Below are 18438 nucleotides of genomic sequence, written 5' to 3' on the forward strand. Positions count from 1 at the left end.
TATTTTCATCTCCCAACCCTTTGCATGTAAAAACCATTATTAATTTTGAAATGGTGTTTACAAAATGCACAACGTCAACCGGTGACTTTAATATGGTAACTTTGAGTTCAAGTGTTCCAACTTTAACTTGACAAATATTTTATTCTAAGGAATTTGAAGTACAAAAATAAACACAACGCATCACCAACACTGAAAATTTTCATTAATAATCTCAAATGAATTATATTACAATTCAATGTTCATAAAGCATATATAAATGTCTTCAATTGTGCAGCTTCAACCCTCGTTCTTCTTGCTGCTTCTTCGCCTTTCTCGGCTGCCGTGTCCAAAAATTTGTTAATTTGATTCCTTTAGCTCAGGATGTGTCCTGGTATCACCGGATGATGATCATATATATATGTGAGATTGATTCTAAAACTGTGGTAGTTATCGAAACCGTCAAGGGTATTTTCTCCTTCGCTTAACTCGCATCTCTACCATCTAATGCACTCAGCGGTGGTCATCCCATCTGCAAGGGAGATTCCATTGTCTTTCGTAATATTGAATAATATGCCCTTACGCTTTTTCGTCCTAGTCATTCCCGATACTCTTTAGTTAGGATTAAAATTTTTTCTTCGGTTTGTAACCCTTGTCTCTTATATAATTAATTGGTGATAAATCGATCATAATTAATAAATAAAAAATACAGTGACACTGAATATGTGTTAAGTCATCTAATTTTGTGAAGCATTTTACATATGAACACTTGGCATTTCATAACCATTTTTACCAATTTTAGCTGAAAAAGTAACTAGATATATTAGTGTTCTGAAAGTTGGAAATCAAAGGCCTATTAGCTCAGTTGGTTAGAGCGTCGTACTAATAACGCGAAGGTCACAGGTTCGAGACCTGTATGGGCCAAAATTTTCATCTCCGAACCCTTTGCATGTAAAAACCATTATTAATTTTGAAATGGTGTAAAAACCATTATTAATTTTTAAATGGTGTTTACAAAATGCACAACGTCAACCGGTGACTTTAATATGGTAACTTTGAGTTCAAGTGTTCCAACTTTAACTTGACAAATATTTTATTCTAAGGAATTTGAAGTACAAAAATAAACACAACGCATCACCAACACTGAAAATTTTCATTAATAATCTCAAAAGAATTATATTACAATTCAATGTTCGTAAAGCATATATAAATGTCTTCAATCGTGCAGCTTCAACCCTCGTTCTTCTTGCTGCTTCTTCGCCTTTCTCGGCTGCCGTGTCCAAAAATTTGTTAATTTGATTCCTTGAGCTCAGGATGTGTCCTGGTATCACCGGATAATGATCATATATATATGTGAGATTGATTCTAAAACTGTGGTAGTTATCGAAACCGTCAAGGGTATTTTCTCCTTCGCTTAACTCGCATCTCTACCATCTAATGCATTCAGCGATGGTCATCCCATCTGCAAGGGAGATTCCATTGTCTTTCGTAATATTGAATAATATGCCCTTACGCTTTTTCGTCAGTGTCATTCCCGATACTCTTTAGTTAGGATTAAAATTTTTTCTTCGGTTTGTAACCCTTGTCTCTCATAAAATTAATTGGTGATAAATCGATCATAATTGATAAATAAAAAATACAGTGACACTGAATATGTGTTAAGTCATCTAATTTTGTGTAGCATTTTACATATGAACACTTGGCATTTCATAACCATTTTTACCAATTTTAGCTGAAAAAGTGACTAGATATAGTAGTGTTCTGAAAGTTGGAAATTAAAGGCCTATTAGCTCAGTTGGTTAGAGCGTCGTGCTAATAACGCGAAGGTCACAGGTTCGAGACTTGTATGGGCCAAATTTTTCATCTCCCAACCCTTTGCATGTAAAAACCATTATTAATTTTGAAATGGTGTTTACAAAATGCACAACGTGAACCGGTGACTTTAATATGGTAACATTGAGTTCAAGTGTTCCAACTTTAACCTGACAAATATTTTATTCTAAGGAATTTGAAGTACAAAAATAAACACAACGCATCACCAAAATTGAAAATTTTCATTAATAATCTCAAAATGAATTATATTACAATTCAATGTTCATAAAGCATATATAAATGTCTTCAATTGTGCAGCTTCAACCCTCGTTCTTCTTGCTGCTTCTTCGCCTTTCTCGGCTTCCGTGTTCAAAAATTTGTTAATTTGATTCCTTGAGCTCAGGATGTGTCCTGGTATCACCAGATGATGATCATATATATATATGAGGTTCATTCTAAAACTGTGGTAGTTATCGAAACCGTCAAGGGTATTTTCTCCTTCACTTAACTCGCATCTCAACCATCTAATGCACTCAGCGGTGGTCATCCCATCTGCAAGGGAGATTCCATTGTCTTTCGTAATATTGAATAATATGCCCTTACGCTTTTTCGTCCGAGTCATTCCCGATACTCTTTAGTTAGGATTAATATTTTTTCTTCGGTTTGTAACCCTTGTCTCTCATATAAATAATTGGTGATAAATCGAACATAATTAATAAATAAAAAATACAGTGACACTGAATATGTGTTAAGTCATCTAACTTTGTGTAGCATTTTACATTTGAACACTTGGCATTTCATAACCATTTTTACCAATTTTAGCTGAAAAAGTGACTAGATATAGTAGTGTTCTGAAAGTTGGAAATTAAAGGCCTATTAGCTCAGTTGGTTAGAGCGTCGTGCTAATAACGCGAAGGTCACAGGTTCGAGACCTGTATGGGCCAAAATTTCAATCTCCCAACCCTTTGCATGTAAAAACCATTATTAATTTTGAAATGGTGTTTACAAAATGCACAACGTGAACCGGTGACTTTAATATGGTAACATTGAGTTCAAGTGTTCCAACTTTAACTTGACAAATATTTTATTCTAAGGAATTTGAAGTACAAAAATAAACACAACGCATCACCAACACTGAAAATTTTCATTAATAATCTCAAATGAATTATATTACAATTCAATGTGCATAAAGCATATATAAATATATAAACATTACAAAATGTCTTCAATTGTGCAGCTTCAACCCTCGTTCTTCTTGCTGCTTCTTCGTCTTTCTCGGCTGCCGTGTCCAAAAATTTGTTAATTTGTTTCCTTGAGCTCTGCATGTGTCCTGGTATCACCGGATGATGATCATATATATATGTGAGATTGATTCTAAAACTGTGGTAGTTATCGAAAGCGTCAAGGGTATTTTCTCCTCCGCTTAACTCGCATCTTTACCATCTAATGCACTCAACGGTGGTCATCCCATCTGCAAGGGAGATTCCATTGTCTTTCGTAATATTAAATAATATGCCGTTACGCTTTTTCGTTCGAGTCATTCCCGATACTCTTTAGTTAGGATTAAAAAATTTTCTTCGGTTTGTAACCCTTGTCTCTCATATAATTAATTGGTGATAAATCGATCATAATTAATAAATAAAAAATACAGTGACACTGAATATGTGTTAAGTCATCTAATTTTGTGTAGCATTTTACATATGAAAACTTGGCATTTCATAACCATTTTTACCAATTTTAGCTGAAAAAGTGACTAGATATAGGGTTGTTCTGAAAGGTGGAAATCAAAGGCCTATTAGCTCAGTTGGTTAGAGCGTCGTGCTAATAACGCGAAGGTCACAGGTTCGAGACCTGTATGGGCCAATATTTTCATCTCCCAACCCTTTGCATGTAAAAACCATTATTAATTTTGAAATGGTGTTTACAAAATGCACAACGTGAACCGGTGACTTTAATATGGTAACTTTGAGTTCAAGTGTTCCAACTTTAACTTGACAAATATTTTATTCTAAGGAATTTGAAGTACAAAAATAAACACAACGCATCACCAACACTGAAAATTTTCATTAATAATCTCAAATGAATTATATTACAATTCAATGTTCATAAAGCATATATAAATGTCTTCAATTGTGCAGCTTCAACCCTCGTTCTTCTTGCTGCTTCTTCGCCTTTCTCGGCTGCCGTGTCCAAAAATTTGTTAATTTGATTCCTTGAGCTCAGGATGTGTCCTGGTATCACCGGATGATGATCATATATATATGTGAGATTGATTCTAACACTGTGGTAGTTATCGAAACCGTCAAGGGTATTTTCTCCTTCGCTTAACTCGCATCTCTACCATCTAATGCACTCAGCGGTGGTCATCCCATCTGCAAGGGAGATTCCATTGTCTTTCGTAATATTGAATAATATGCCCTTACGCTTTTTCGTCCTAGTCATTCCCGATACTCTTTAGTTAGGATTAAAATTTTTTCTTCGGTTTGTAACCCTTGTCTCTTATATAATTAATTGGTGATAAATCGATCATAATTAATAAATAAAAAATACAGTGACACTGAATATGTGTTAAGTCATCTAATTTTGTGAAGCATTTTACATATGAACACTTGGCATTTCATAACCATTTTTACCAATTTTAGCTGAAAAAGTAACTAGATATATTAGTGTTCTGAAAGTTGGAAATCAAAGGCCTATTAGCTCAGTTGGTTAGAGCGTCGTGCTAATAACGCGAAGGTCACAGGTTCGAGACCTGTATGGGCCAAAATTTTCATCTCCGAACCCTTTGCATGTAAAAACCATTATTAATTTTGAAATGGTGTAAAAACCATTATTAATTTTGAAATGGTGTTTACAAAATGCACAACGTCAACCGGTGACTTTAATATGGTAACTTTGAGTTCAAGTGTTCCAACTTTAACTTGACAAATATTTTATTCTAAGGAATTTGAAGTACAAAAATAAACACAACGCATCACCAACACTGAAAATTTTCATTAATAATCTCAAAAGAATTATATTACAATTCAATGTTCGTAAAGCATATATAAATGTCTTCAATTGTGCAGCTTCAACCCTCGTTCTTCTTGCTGCTTCTTCGCCTTTCTCGGCTGCCGTGTCCAAAAATTTGTTAATTTGATTCCTTGAGCTCAGGATGTGTCCTGGTATCACCGGATGATGATCATATATATATGTGAGATTGATTCTAAAACTGTGGTAATTATCGAAACCGTCAAGGGTATTTTCTCCTTCGCTTAACTCGCATCTCTACCATCTAATGCACTCAGCGATGGTCATCCCATCTGCAAGGGAGATTCCATTGTCTTTCGTAATATTGAATAATATGCCCTTACGCTTTTTCGTCAAAGTCATTCCCGATACTCTTTAGTTAGGATTAAAATTTTTTCTTCGGTTTGTAACCCTTGTCTCTCATAAAATTAATTGGTGATAAATCGATCATAATTAATAAATAAAAAATACAGTGACACTGAATATGTGTTAAGTCATCTAATTTTGTGAAGCATTTTACATATGAACACTTGGCATTTCATAACCATTTTTACCAATTTTTGCTGAAAAAGTGACTAGATATATTAGTGTTCTGAAAGTTGGAAATCAAAGGCCTATTAGCTCAGTTGGTTAGAGCGTCGTGCTAATAACGCGAAGGTCACAGGTTCGAGACCTGTATGGGCCAAAATTTTCATCTAACAATCCTTTGCATGTAAAAACCATTATTAATTTTGAAATGGTGTAAAAACCATTATTAATTTTGAAATGGTGTTTACAAAATGCACAACGTCAACCGGTGACTTTAATATGGTAACATTGAGTTCAAGTGTTCCAACTTTAACTTGACAAATATTTTATTCTAAAGAATTTGAAGTACAAAAATAAACACAACGCATCACCAACACTGAAAATTTTCATTAATAATCTCAAATGAATTATATTACAATTCAATGTTCATAAAGCATATATAAATGTCTTCAATTGTGCAGCTTCAACGCTCGTTCTTCTTGCTGCTTCTTCGCCTTTCTCGGCTGTCGTGTCCAAAAATTTGTTAATTTGATTCCTTGAGCTCAGGATGTGTCCTGGTATCACCGGATGATGGTCATATATATATATGAGGTTGATTCTAAAACTGTGGTAGTTATCGAAACCGTCAAGGGTATTTTCTCCTTCGCTTAACTCGCATCTCTACCATCTAATGCACTCAGCGGTGGTCATCCCATCTGCAAGGGAGATTCCATTGTCTTTCATAATATTGAATAATATGCCCTTACGCTTTTTCGTCCGAGTCATTCCCGATACTCTTTAGTTAGGATTAAAATTATTTCTTCGGTTTGTAACCCTTGTCTCTCATATAAATAATTGGTGATAAATCGATCATAATTAATAAATAAAAAATACAGTGACACTGAATATGTGTTAAGTCATCTAATTTTGTGTAGCATTTTACATATGAACACTTGGCATTTCATAACCATTTTTACCAATTTTAGCTGAAAAAGTGACTAGATATAGTAGTATTCTGACATTTGGAAATTAAAGGCCTATTAGCTCAGTTGGTTAGAGCGTCGTGCTAATAACGCGAAGGTCACAGGTTCGAGACCTGTATGGGCCAAAATTTTCATCTCCCAACCCTTTGCATATAAAAACCATTATTAATTTTGAAATGGTGTTTACAAAATGCACAACGTCAACCGGTGACTTTAATATGGTAACATTGAGTTCAAGTGTTCCAACTTTAACTTGACAAATATTTTATTCTAAGGAATTTGAAGTACAAAAATAAACACAACGCATCACCAACACTGAAAATTTTAATTAATAATCTCAAATGAATTATATTACAATTCAATGTTCATAAAGCATATATAAATGTCTTCAATTGTGCAGCTTCAACCCTTGTTCTTCTCGCTTCTTCTTCGCCATTCTCGGCTGCCGTGTCCAAAAATTTGTTAATTTGATTCCTTGAACTCTGGATGTGTCCTGGTATCACCGGATGATGATCATATATATATATTTGAGATTGATTCTAAAACTGTGGTAGTTATCGAAACCGTCAAGGGTGTTTTCTCCTTCGCTTAACTCGCATCTCTACCATCTAATGCACTCAGCGGTGGTCATCCCATCTGCGAGGGAGATTCCATTGTCTTTCGTAATATTGAATAATATGCCCTTACGCTTTTTCGTCCGAGTCATTCCCGATAGTCTTTAGTTAGGATTAAAATTTTTTCTTTGGTTTGTAACCCTTGTCTCTCATATAAATAATTGGTTATAAATCGATCATAATTGATAAATAAAAAATACAGTGACACTGAATATGTGTTAAGTCATCTAATTTTGTGTAGCATTTTACATATGAACACTTGGCATTTCATAACCATTTTTACCAATTTTAGCTGAAAAAGTGACTAGATATAGTAGTGTTCTGAAAGTTGGAAATTAAAGGCCTATTAGCTCAGTTGGTTAGAGCGTCGTGCTAATAACGCGAAGGTCACAGGTTCGAGACTTGTATGGGCCAAAACTTTCATCTCCCAACCCTTTGCATGTAAAAACCATTATTAATTTTGAAATGGTGTTTACAAAATGCACAACGTGAACCGGTGACTTTAATATGGTAACATTGAGTTCAAGTGTTCCAACTTTAACTTGACAAATATTTTATTCTAAGGAATTTGAAGTACAAAAATAAACACAACGCATCACCAACACTGAATATTTTCATTAATAATCTCAAATGAATTATATTACAATTCAATGTTCATAAAGCATATATAAATGTCTTCAATTGTGCAGCTTCAACCCTCGTTCTTCTTGCTGCTTCTTCGCCTTTCTCGGCTTCCGTGTTCAAAAATTTGTTAATTTGATTCCTTGAGCTCAGGATGTGTCCTGGTATCACCGGATGATGATCATATATATATATGAGGTTGATTCTAAAACTGTGGTAGTTATCGAAACCGTCAAGGGTATTTTCTCCTTCACTTAACTCGCATCTCAACCATCTAATGCACTCAGCGGTGGTCATCCCATCGGCAAGGGAGATTCCATTGTCTTTCGTAATATTGAATAATATGCCCTTACGCTTTTTCCTCCGAGTCATTCCCGATACTCTTTAGTTAGGATTAAAATTTTTTCTTCGGTTTGTAACCCTTGTCTCTCATATAAATATTTGGTGATAAATCGATCATAATTAATAAATAAAAAATACAGTGACACTGAATATGTGTTAAGTCATCTAATTTTGTGTAGCATTTTACATTTGAACACTTGGCATTTCATAACCATTTTTACCAATTTTAGCTGAAAAAGTGACTAGATATAGTAGTGTTCTGAAAGTTGGAAATCAAAGGCCAATTAGCTCAGTTAGTTAGAGCGTCATGCTAATAATGCGAAGGTCATAGGTTCGAGACCTGTATGGGCCAAAATTTTCATCTCCCAACCCTTTGCATGTAAAAACCATTAATAATTTTGAAATGGTGTTTACAAAATGCACAACGTCAACCGGTGACTTTAATATGGTAACTTTGAGTTCAAGTGTTCCAACTTTAACTTGACAAATATTTTATTCTAAGGAATTTGAAGTACAAAAATAAACACAACGCATCACCAACACCGAAAATTTTCATTAATAATTTCAAAAGAATTATATTACAATTCAATGTGCATAAAGCATATATAAATATATAAACATTACAAAATGTCTTCAATTGTGCAGCTTCAACCCTCGTTCTTCTTGCTGCTTCTTCGTCTTTCTCGGCTGCCGTGTCCAAAAATTTGTTAATTTGTTTCCTTGAGCTCTGGATGTGTCCTGGTATCACCGGATGATGATCATATATATATGTGAGATTGATTCTAAAAATGTGGTAGTTATCGAAAGCGTCAAGGGTATTTTCTCCTCCGCTTAACTCGCATCTCTACCATCTAATGCACTCCGCGGTGGTCATCCCATCTGCAAGGGAGATTCCATTGTCTTTCGTAATATTGAATAATATGCCCTTACGCTTTTTCGTCCGAGTCATTCCCGATACTCTTTAGTTAGGATTAAAATTTTTTCTTCGGTTTGTAACCCTTGTCTCTTATATAATTAATTGGTGATAAATCGATCATAATTAATAAATAAAAAATACAGTGACACTAAATATGTGTTAAGTCATCTAATTTTGTGAAGCATTTTACATATGAACACTTGGCATTTCATAACCATTTTTACCAATTTTAGCTGAAAAAGTGACTAGATATATTAGTGTTCTGAAAGTTAGAAATCAAAGGCCTATTAGCTCAGTTGGTTAGAGCGTCGTGCTAATAACGCGAAGGTCACAGGTTCGAGACCTATATGGGCCAAAATTTTCATCTCCCAACCCTTTGCATGTAAAAACCATTGTTAATTTTGAAATGGTGTAAAAACCACTATTAATTTTGAAATGGTGTTTACAAAATGCACAACGTCAACCGGTGACTTTAATATGGTAACTTTGAGTTCAAGTGTTCCAACTTTAACTTGACAAATATTTTATTCTAAGGAATTTGAAGTACAAAAATAAACACAACGCATCACCAACACTGAAAATTTTCATTAATAATCTCAAAAGAATTATATTACAATTCAATGTTCGTAAAGCATATATAAATGTCTTCAATTGTGCAGCTTCAACCCTCGTTCTTCTTGCTGCTTCTTCGCATTTCTCGGCTGCCGTGTCCAAAAATTTGTTAATTTGATTCCTTGAGCTCAGGATGTGTCCTGGTATCACCGGATGATGATCATATATATATGTGAGATTGATTCTAAAACTGTGGTAGTTATCGAAACCGTCAAGGGTATTTTCTCCTTCGCTTAACTCGCATCTCTACCATCTAATGCACTCAGCGATGGTCATCCCATCTGCAAGGGAGATTCCATTGTCTTTCGTAATATTGAATAATATGCCCTTACGCTTTTTCGTCAGAGTCATTCCCGATACTCTTTAGTTAGGATTAAAATTTTTTCTTCGGTTTGTAACCCTTGTCTCTCATAAAATTAATTGGTGATAAATCGATAATAATTAATAAATAAAAAATACAGTGACACTGAATATGTGTTAAGTCATCTAATTTTGTGTAACATTTTACATATGAACACTTGGCATTTCATAACCATTTTTACCAATTTTAGCTAAAAAAGTGACTAGATATAGTAGTGTTCTGAAAATTAGAAATCAAAGGCCTATTAGCTTAGTTGGTTAGAGCGTCGTGCTAATAATGTGAAGGTCACAGGTTCGAGACGTGTATGGGCCAAAATTTTCATCTCCCAACCCTTTGCATGTAAAAACCATTATTAATTTTAAAATGGTGTTTACAAAATGCACAACTTGAACCGGTGACTTTAATATGGTAACTTTGAGTTCAAGTGTTCCAACTTTAACTTGACAAATATTTTATTATATTGAATTTGAAGTACAAAAATAAACACAACGCATCACCAACACCGAAAATTTTCATTAATAATCTCAAAAGAATTATATTACAATTCAATGTGCATAAAGCATATATAAATATATAAACATTACAAAATGTCTTCAATTGTGCAGCTTCAACCCTCGTTCTTCTTGCTGCTTCTTCGTCTTTCTCGGCTGCCGTGTCCAAAAATTTGTTAATTTGTTTCCTTGAGCTCTGGATGTGTCCTGGTATCACCGGATGATGATCATATATATATGTGAGATTTATTCTAAAACTGTGGTAGTTATCGAAAGCGTCAAGGGTATTTTCTCCTCCGCTTAACTCGCATCTTTACCATCTAATGCACTCAGCGGGGTGGTCATCCCATCTGCAAGGGAGATTCCATTGTCTTTCGTAATATTAAATAATATGCCCTTACGCTTTTTCGTTCGAGTCATTCCCGATACTCTTTAGTTAGGATTAAAAAATTTTCTTCGGTTTGTAACCCTTGTCTCTCATATAATTAATTGGTGATAAATCGATCATAATTAATAAATAAAAAATACAGTGACACTGAATATGTGTTAAGTCATCTAATTTTGTGTAGCATTTTACATATGAACACTTGGCATTTCATAACCATTTTTACCAATTTTAGCTGAAAAAGTGACTAGATATAGTTGTGTTCTGAAAGGTGGAAATCAAAGGCCTATTAGCTCAGTTGGTTAGAGTGTCGTGCTAATAACGCGAAGGTCACAGGTTCGAGACCTGTATGGGCCAATATTTTCATCTCCCAACCCTTTCCATGTAAAAACCATTATTAATTTTGAAATGGTGTTTACAAAATGGACAACGTGAACCGGTGACTTTAATATGGTAACTTTGAGTTCGAGTGTTCCAACTTTAACTTGACAAATATTTTATTCTAAGGAATTTGAAGTACAAAAATAAACACAACGCATCACCAACACTGAAAATTTTCATTAATAATCTCAAATGAATTATATTATAATTCAATGTTCATAAAGCATATATAAATGTCTTCAATTGTGCAACTTCAACCCTCGTTCTTCTTGCTGCTTCTTCGCCTTTCTCGGCTGCCGTGTCCAAAAATTTGTTAATTTGATTCCTTGAGCTCAGGATGTGTCCTGGTATCACCGGATGATGATCATATATATATGTGAGATTGATTCTAAAACTGTGGTAGTTATCGAAACCGTCAAGGGTATTTTCTCCTTCGCTTAACTCACATCTCTACCATCCAATGCACTCAGCGGTGGTCATCCCATCTGCAAGGGAGATTCCATTGTCTTTCGTAATATTGAATAATATGCCCTTACGCTTTTTCGTCCGAGTCATTCCCGATACTCTTTAGTTAGGATTAAAATTTTTTCTTCGGTTTGTAACCCTTGTCTCTCATATAAATAATTGGTGATAAATTGATCATAATTAATAAATAAAAAGTACAGTGACACTGAATATGTGTTAAGTCATCTAATTTTGTGTAGCATTTTAAATATGAACACTTGGCATTTCATAACCATTTTTACCAATTTTAGCTGAAAAAGTGACTAGATATAGTAGTGTTCTGAAAGTTAGAAATTAAAGGTCTATTAGCTTAGTTGGTTAGTGTGATGTGCTAATAACGCGAAGGTCACAGGTTCGATACCTGTATGGGCCACAATTTTCATCTCCCAACCCTTTTCATGTAAAAACCATTATTAATTTTGAAATGGTGTTTACAAAATGTACAACGTGAACCGGTGACTTTAATATGGTAACTTTGAGTTCAAGTGTTCCATGACTTTAATATGGAAACTTTGAGTTCAAGTGTTCCAACTTTAACTTGACAAATATTTTATTCTAAGGAATTTGAAGTACAAAAATAAACACAACGCATCACCAACACTGAAAATTTTCATTAATAATCTCAAAAGAATTATATTACAATTCAATGTGCATAAAGCATACATAAATATATAAACATTACAAAATGTCTTCAATTGTGCAGCTTCAACCCTCGTTCTTCTTGCTGCTTCTTCGCCTTTCTCGGCTGCCATTTCCAAAAATTTGTTAATTTGATTTCTTGAGCTCAGGATGTGTCCTGGTATCACCGGATGATGATCATATATATGTGAGATTGATTCTAAAACTGTGGTAGTTATCGAAAGCGTCAAGGGTATTTTCTCCTTCGCTTAACTCGCATCTCTACCATGTATTGCACTCAGCGGTGGTCATCCCATCTGCAAGGGAGATTCCATTGTCTTTCGTAATATTGAATAATATGCCCTTACGCTTTTTCATCCGAGTCATTCCCGATACTCTTTAGTTAGGATTAAAAGTTTTTCTTCGGTTTGTAACCCTTGTCTCTCATATAATTAATTGGTGATAAATCAATCATAATTAATAAATAAAAAATACAGTGACACTGAATATGTGTTAAGTCATCTAATTTTGTGAAGCATTTTACATATGAACACTTGGCATTTCATAACCATTTTTACCAATTTTAGCTGAAAAAGTGACTAGATATATTAGTGTTCTGAAAGTTGGAAGTCAAAGGCCTATTAGCTCAGTTGGTTAGAGCGTCGTGCTAATAACGCGAAGGTCACAGGTTCGAGACCTGTATGGGCCAAAATTTTCATCTCCCAACCCTTTGCATGTAAAAACCATTGTTAATTTTGAAATGGTGTAAAAACCATTATTAATTTTGAAATGGTGTTTACAAAATGCACAACGTCAACCGGTAACTTTGAGTTCAAGTGTTCCAACTTTAACTTGACAAATATTTTATTCTAAGGAATTTGAAGTACAAAAATGAACACAACGCATCACCAACACTGAAAATTTTCATTAATAATCTCAAAAGAATTATATTACAATTCAATGTTCGTAAAGCATATATAAATGTCTTCAATTGTGCAGCTTCAACCCTCGTTCTTCTTGCTGCTTCTTCGCCTTTCTCGGCTGCCGTGTCCAAAAATTTGTTAATTTGATTCCTTGAGCTCAGGATGTGTCCTGGTATCACCGGATGATGATCATATATATATGTGAGATTGATTCTAAAACTGTGGTGGTTATCAAAACCGTCAAGGGTATTTTCTCCTTCGCTTAACTCGCATCTCTACCATCTAATGCACTCAGCGATGGTCATCCCATCTGCAAGGGAGATTCCATTGTCTTTCGTAATATTGAATAATATGCCCTTACGCTTTTTCGTCAGAGTCATTCCCGATACTCTTTAGTTAGGATTAAAATTTTTTCTTCGGTTTGTAACCCTTGTCTCTCATAAAATTAATTGGTGATAAATCGATCATAATTAATAAATAAAAAATACAGTGACACTGAATATGTGTTAAGTCATCTAATTTTGTGTAACATTTTACATATGAACACTTGGCATTTCATAACCATTTATACCAATTTTAGCTAAAAAAGTGACTAGATATAGTAGTGTTCTGAAAATTAGAAATCAAAGGCCTATTAGCTTAGTTGGTTAGAGCGTCGTGCTAATAACGCGAAGGTCACAGGTTTGAGACCTGTATGGGCCAATATTTTCATCTCCCAACCCTTTGCATGTAAAAACCATTATTAATTTTGAAATGGTGTTTACAAAATGCACAACGTCAACCGGTGACTTTAATATGGTAACTTTGAGTTCAAGTGTTCCAACTTTAACTTGACAAATATTTTATTATAAGGAATTTGAAGTACAAAAATAAACACAACGCATCACCAACACCGAAAATTTTCATTAATAATATCAAAAGAATTATATTACAATTCAATGTGCATAAAGCATATATAAATATATAAACATTACAAAATGTCTTCAATTGTGCAGCTTCAACCCTCGTTCTTCTTGCTGCTTCTTCGTCTTTCTCGGCTGCCGTGTCCAAAAATTTGTTAATTTGTTTCCTTGAGCTCTGGATGTGTCCTGGTATCACCGGATGATGATCATATATATATGCGAGATAGATTCTAAAACTGTGGTAGTTATTGAAAGCGTCAAGGGTATTTTCTCCTCCGCTTAACTCGCATCTTTACCATCTAATGCACTCAGCGGTGGTCATCCCATTTGCAAGGGAGATTCCATTGTCTTTCGTAATATTAAATAATATGCCCTTACTCTTTTTCGTTCGAGTCATTCCCGATACTCTTTAGTTAGGATTAAAAAATTTTCTTCGGTTTGTAACCCTTGTCTCTCATATAATTAATTGGTGAGAAATCGATCATAATTAATAAATAAAAAATACAGTGACACTGAATATGTGTTAAGTCATCTAATTTCGTGTAGCATTTTACATATGAACAATTGGCATTTCATAACCATTTTTACCAATTTTAGCTGAAAAAGTGACTAGATATAGTTGTGTTCTGAAAGGTGGAAATCAAAGGCCTATTAGCTCAGTTGGTTAGAGCGTCGTGCTAATAACACGAAGGTCACAGGTTCGAGACCTGTATGGGCCAATATTTTCATCTCCCAACCCTTTCCATGTAAAAACCATTATTAATTTTGAAATGGTGTTTACAAAATGCACAACGTGAACCGGTGACTTTAATATGGTAACTTTGAGTTCAAGTGTTCCAACTTTAACTTGACAAATATTTTATTCTAAGGAATTTGAAGTACAAAAATAAACACAACGCATCACCAACACTGAAAATTTTCATTAATAATCTCAAATGAATTATATTACAATTCAATGTTCATAAAGCATATATAAATGTCTTCAATTGTGCAGCTTCAACCCTCGTTCTTCTTGCTGCTTCTTCGCCTTTCTCGGCTGCCGTGTCCAAAAATTTGTTAATTTGATTCCTTGAGCTCAGGATGTGTCCTGGTATCACCGGATGATGATCATATATATATGTGAGATTGATTCTAAAACTGTGGTAGTTATCGAAACCGTCAAGGGTATTTTCTCCTTCGCTTAACTCACATCTCTACCATCCAATGCACTCAGCGGTGGTCATGCCATCTGCAAGGGAGATTCCATTGTCTTTCGTAATATTGAATAATATGCCCTTACGCATTTTCGTCCGAGTCATTCCCGATACTCTTTAGTTAGGATTAAAATTTTTTCTTCGGTTTGTAACCCTTGTCTCTCATATAAATAATTTGTGATAAATAGATCATAATTAATAAATAAAAAGTACAGTAACACTGAATATGTGTTAAGTCATCTAATTTTGTGTAGCATTTTACATATGAACACTTGGCATTTCATAACCATATTTACCAATTTTAGCTGAAAAAGTGACTAGATATAGTGGTGTTCTGAAAGTTGGAAATCATAGGCCTATTTGCTCAGTTGGTTAGAGCGTCGTGCTAATAACGCGAAGGTCACAGGTTCGAGACCTGTATGGGCCAAATTTTTTCATCTCCCAACCCTTTGCATGTAAAAACCACTATTAATTTTGAAATGGTGTTTACAAAATGCACAACGTGAACCGGTGACTTTAATATGGTAACTTTGAGTTCAAGTGTTCCAACTTTAACTTGACAAATATTTTATTCTAAGGAATTTGAAGTACGAAAATAAACACAACGCATCACCAACACTGAAAATTTTCATTAATAATCTCAAAAGAATTATATTACAATTCAATGTGCATAAAGCATCAATAAATATATAAACATTACAAAATGTCATCAATTGTGCAGCTTCAACCCTCGTTCTTCTTGCTGCTTCTTCGCCTTTCTCGACTGCCGTTTCCAAAAATTTGTTAATTTGATTTCTTGAGCTCAGGATGTGTACTGGTATTACCGGATGATGATCATATATATGTGAGATTGATTCTAAAACTGTGGTAGTTATCGAAAGCGTCAAGGGTATTTTCTCCTTCGCTTAACTCGCATCTCTACCATCTAATGCACTCAGCGGTGGTCATCCCATCCTCAAGGGAGATTCCATTGTCTTTCGTAATATTGAATAATATGCCCTTACGCTTTTTCGTCCGAGTCATTCCCGATACTCTTTAGTTAGGATTAAAATTTTTTCTTCGGTTTGTAACCCTTGTCTCTCATATAATTAATTGGTGATAAATCGATCATAATTAATAAATAAAAGATACAGTGACACTGAATATGTGTTAAGTCATCTAATTTTGTGTAGAATTTTACATATGAACACTTGGCATTTCATAACCATTTTTACCAATTTTAGCTGAAAAAGTGACTAGATATAGTAGTGTTCTGAAAGTTGGAAATCAAAGGCCTATTAGCTTAGTTGGTTAGAGCGTCGTGCTAATAACACGAAGGTCACAGGTTCAAGACCTGTATGGGCCAAAATTTTCATCTCCCAACCCTTTCCATGTAAAAACCATTACTAATTTTGAAATGGTGTTTACAAAATGCACAACGTGAACCGGTGACTTTAATATGGTAACTTTGAGTTCAAGTGTTCCAACTTTAACTTGACAAATATTTTATTCTAAGGATTTTGAAGTACAAAAATAAACACAACGCATCACCAACACTGAACAGTTTCATTAATAATCTCAAAAGAATTATATTACAATTCAATGTTCATAAAGCATATATAAATGTCTTCAATTGTGTAGCTTCAACCCTCGTTCTTCTTACTGCTTCTTCGCCTTTCTCGGCTGTCGTGTCCAAAAATTTGTTAATTTGATTCCTTGAGCTCAGGAAGTGTCCTGGTATCACCGGATGATGATCATATATATATGTGAGATTGATTCTAAAACTGTGGTAGTTATCGAAAGCGTCAAGGGTATTTTTTCCTTCGCTTAACTCGCATCTCTACCATCTAATGCACTCAGCGGTGGTCATGCCATCTGCAAGGGAGATTCCATTGTCTTTCGTAATATTTAATAATATGCCCTTACGCATTTTCGTCCGAGTCATTCCCGATACTCTTTAGTTAGGATTAAAATTTTTTCTTCGGTTTGTAACCCTTGTCTCTCATATAATTAATTGGTGATAAATCGATCATAATTAATAAATAAAAAATACAGTGACACTGAATATGTGTTAAGTCATCTAATTTTGTGTAGCATTTTACATATGAACACTTGGCATTTCATAACCATTTTTACCAATTTTAGCTGAAAAAGTGACTAGATATAGTAGTGTTCTGAAAGTTGGAAATCAAAGGCTTATTAGCTCAGTTGGTTAGAGCGTCGTGCTAATAACGCGAAGGTCACAGGTTCGAAACTTGTATGGGCCAAATTTTTTCATCTCCCAACCCTTTGCATGTAAAAACCATTATTAATTTTGAAATGGTGTTTACAAAATGCACAACGTGAACCGGTGACTTTAATATGGTAACTTTGAGTTCAAGTGTTCCAACTTTAACTTGATAAATATTTTATTCTAAGGAATTTGAAGTACGGAAATAAACACAACGCATCACCAACACTGAAAATTTTCATTAATAATCTCAAAAGAATTATATTACAATTCAATGTGCATAAAGCATATATAAATATATAAACATTACAAAATGTCTTCAATTGTGCAGCTTCAACCCTCGTTCTTCTTGCTGCTTCTTCGCCTTTCTCGGCTGCCGTTTCCAAAAATTTGTTAATTTGATTTCTTGAGCTCAGGATGTGTACTGGTATTACCGGATGATGATCATATATATGTGAGATTGATTCTAAAACTGTGGTAGTTATCGAAAGCGTCAAGGGTATTTTCTCCTTCGCTTAACTCGCATCTCTACCATCTGACGCACTCAGCGGTGGTCATCCCATCCTCAAGGGAGATTCCATTGTCTTTCGTAATATTGAATAATATGCCCTTACGCTTTTTCGTCCGAGTCATTCCCGATACTCTTTAGTTAGGATTAAAATTTTTTCTTCGGTTTGTAACCCTTGTCTCTCATATAATTAATTGGTGATAAATCGATCATAATTAATAAATAAAAAATACAGTGACACTGAATATGTGTTAAGTCATCTAATTTTGTGTAGCATTTTGCATATGAACACTTGGCATTTCATAACCATTTTTACCCATTTTAGCTGAAAAAATGACTAGATATAATAGTGTCTGAAAGTTAAAAATCAAAGGCCTATTAGCTCAGTTGGTTAGATCGTCGTGCTAATAACACGAAGGTCGCGGTGGTATTTTCGTAAGTAATTGAACATCGAAGTGCAAGTAAAATCACTTACAAGTGCACCTACTTTGACCTATAAGTGCATGTAATTTTGTCTTGTTAGCATTCACTTCCCGCAAACATTCATGCACCATATATATATATATATATA

General features: G+C 34.4%; 18 non-coding genes across 18 annotated transcripts; all 18 read left to right on the forward strand.

Annotated features, from left to right (window-relative positions):
- The first annotated feature begins 826 nt into the window (after positions 1–826).
- TRNAI-AAU lies at positions 827–900 on the forward strand. Its single transcript has one exon. It is a non-coding gene; the product is annotated as a tRNA-Ile (tRNA).
- Positions 901–1756: 856 nt separating this feature from the next.
- TRNAI-AAU lies at positions 1757–1830 on the forward strand. The gene has a single exon. It is a non-coding gene; the product is annotated as a tRNA-Ile (tRNA).
- Positions 1831–2658: 828 nt separating this feature from the next.
- On the forward strand, positions 2659–2732 carry TRNAI-AAU. Its single transcript has one exon. It is a non-coding gene; the product is annotated as a tRNA-Ile (tRNA).
- An 845-nt stretch (positions 2733–3577) lies between these two features.
- TRNAI-AAU lies at positions 3578–3651 on the forward strand. Its single transcript has one exon. It is a non-coding gene; the product is annotated as a tRNA-Ile (tRNA).
- An 827-nt stretch (positions 3652–4478) lies between these two features.
- Positions 4479–4552, forward strand: TRNAI-AAU. Its single transcript has one exon. It is a non-coding gene; the product is annotated as a tRNA-Ile (tRNA).
- Positions 4553–5408: 856 nt separating this feature from the next.
- On the forward strand, positions 5409–5482 carry TRNAI-AAU. Its single transcript has one exon. It is a non-coding gene; the product is annotated as a tRNA-Ile (tRNA).
- An 856-nt stretch (positions 5483–6338) lies between these two features.
- On the forward strand, positions 6339–6412 carry TRNAI-AAU. The gene has a single exon. It is a non-coding gene; the product is annotated as a tRNA-Ile (tRNA).
- Positions 6413–7241: 829 nt separating this feature from the next.
- Positions 7242–7315, forward strand: TRNAI-AAU. Its single transcript has one exon. It is a non-coding gene; the product is annotated as a tRNA-Ile (tRNA).
- Positions 7316–9061: 1746 nt separating this feature from the next.
- On the forward strand, positions 9062–9135 carry TRNAI-AAU. Its single transcript has one exon. It is a non-coding gene; the product is annotated as a tRNA-Ile (tRNA).
- An 856-nt stretch (positions 9136–9991) lies between these two features.
- TRNAI-AAU lies at positions 9992–10065 on the forward strand. Its single transcript has one exon. It is a non-coding gene; the product is annotated as a tRNA-Ile (tRNA).
- An 847-nt stretch (positions 10066–10912) lies between these two features.
- TRNAI-AAU lies at positions 10913–10986 on the forward strand. Its single transcript has one exon. It is a non-coding gene; the product is annotated as a tRNA-Ile (tRNA).
- An 827-nt stretch (positions 10987–11813) lies between these two features.
- TRNAI-AAU lies at positions 11814–11887 on the forward strand. Its single transcript has one exon. It is a non-coding gene; the product is annotated as a tRNA-Ile (tRNA).
- Positions 11888–12767: 880 nt separating this feature from the next.
- TRNAI-AAU lies at positions 12768–12841 on the forward strand. Its single transcript has one exon. It is a non-coding gene; the product is annotated as a tRNA-Ile (tRNA).
- An 842-nt stretch (positions 12842–13683) lies between these two features.
- On the forward strand, positions 13684–13757 carry TRNAI-AAU. Its single transcript has one exon. It is a non-coding gene; the product is annotated as a tRNA-Ile (tRNA).
- An 845-nt stretch (positions 13758–14602) lies between these two features.
- TRNAI-AAU lies at positions 14603–14676 on the forward strand. Its single transcript has one exon. It is a non-coding gene; the product is annotated as a tRNA-Ile (tRNA).
- An 827-nt stretch (positions 14677–15503) lies between these two features.
- On the forward strand, positions 15504–15577 carry TRNAI-AAU. The gene has a single exon. It is a non-coding gene; the product is annotated as a tRNA-Ile (tRNA).
- Positions 15578–16421: 844 nt separating this feature from the next.
- Positions 16422–16495, forward strand: TRNAI-AAU. The gene has a single exon. It is a non-coding gene; the product is annotated as a tRNA-Ile (tRNA).
- An 827-nt stretch (positions 16496–17322) lies between these two features.
- TRNAI-AAU lies at positions 17323–17396 on the forward strand. The gene has a single exon. It is a non-coding gene; the product is annotated as a tRNA-Ile (tRNA).
- Positions 17397–18438: the final 1042 nt, after the last annotated feature.

This window comes from Ipomoea nil, unplaced genomic scaffold (genome assembly GCF_001879475.1).
Source record: "Ipomoea nil cultivar Tokyo-kokei standard unplaced genomic scaffold, Asagao_1.1 scaffold1101, whole genome shotgun sequence".
Taxonomy (NCBI): domain Eukaryota; kingdom Viridiplantae; phylum Streptophyta; class Magnoliopsida; order Solanales; family Convolvulaceae; genus Ipomoea; species Ipomoea nil.